This window comes from Pundamilia nyererei, unplaced genomic scaffold, assembly GCF_000239375.1.
Source record: "Pundamilia nyererei isolate P.nyererei 1_Seehausen unplaced genomic scaffold, PunNye1.0 scaffold00034, whole genome shotgun sequence".
Classification (NCBI taxonomy): Eukaryota; Metazoa; Chordata; class Actinopteri; order Cichliformes; family Cichlidae; genus Pundamilia; species Pundamilia nyererei.
This window is the reverse complement of record NW_005187435.1, coordinates 720,660-722,047: the sequence shown is the minus strand read 5'-3', so window position 1 is coordinate 722,047 and position 1,388 is coordinate 720,660.

Genomic DNA, 1,388 nt, shown 5'->3' with positions numbered 1-1,388 from the left:
ATGTCCACAGTGTCCCGTGGGGAGCTAGACAGGTAGCTATACCGTCCGCCATCACAGTGATCTTGAGGCAGAGACAGGTGGTTGTAATAATGTCTGAAAGAGATGACAAAGACACAGAATTCAGACATTTTAAAGCAAAAATCCTGGAATTATACAGGTCCGAAGACACTAACGTTCTTCAAAACAAACATGGATAACGTTTCATTGGACAAGTGGGTATCCCCCTTGGAAGAAGTAAGTAACGTTCCTTAACTTTCAGGCTGCATAACATGGTTATACATTTGTGTCTGTTTCACTGTATAGTCTGTTAAGTTGAACTTTGTCCCAGTTACTTTAATTTTTATTTTATTTATTTTTATTTCACACATTTAAAAAAATAACAACTGACTCTTACAATCAACAGTTCACAGACAAACTAAAGATGAGACTGTCGACAGTATGAGAGACGGGTGTAGTCACCATGACGGGATCAACTGGTCATGAAGTCTATTGTGACACCTCATCCTGAGTGTGTTTACATCACCATCTTGGTGTTTTGGAACCACATGTGACGGCATCTCAGGAACACCGCACTATATGATAGCGGCTTTGAAAATCCTTTGACTGTACTGTTGTCGATTAACAGCCAAAGACACAACGGCTAAGTAGTCATTCATGTTATCCTTGATTCTGACAGGCTTCTAGTTGAAGCCTGCCACCTGGGGCGCATGCATAATCATTGTAATCATTACATTGTACTCAACATGTGATAATGAAATTTATGTCACTCAGACACATGCACAAACACACAAACACACACACGTATATGTATACATTACAATGTAATCCCATTACATTTTTCAGTAATGCAGTAATTTAACACACTAGTTACTTGCATTACAAAGGTTCCTCAGTCATCTGCAAGCCATCAGACATCAAACAAACACACTTAGCTGATTTCAGTTTCTGTGCAGGAGGAGTGAAATACACAGTTTCAGATACACTTTTATTTTATTGCACAAAAGGACAAGAATTTGATTTTAAAGTGCAAAATGCTTTCACTACACAAACAGCTGCATTATACTGCTGTGTTATTTGCATGCTAGTACAAAGCTAGCCAAGAATCTAGAGTAATAAACTGATAAAGCTGAGTGTATGCTGACTCCAACCCAGCAGCCAGAGCCTGAACTTCAACAGGTAAATGATGGGCAGTCATTTTTACAGCCTCAGTTTCTACCTGTTCATGTTTTTACAAGAGAATCACTGTGACGATCGCTTTTAAGTCTCTTTGGGCTGGTTTTAAACTTTGCATTGTGTTGTTCAGCTTTGTGTTTATGTTTAAATACTAAAGAAAGATCCCGTGTGTATCCTCTTTAGGATAGGAGTTTGTGTTGGTATGTGAAGCTGTA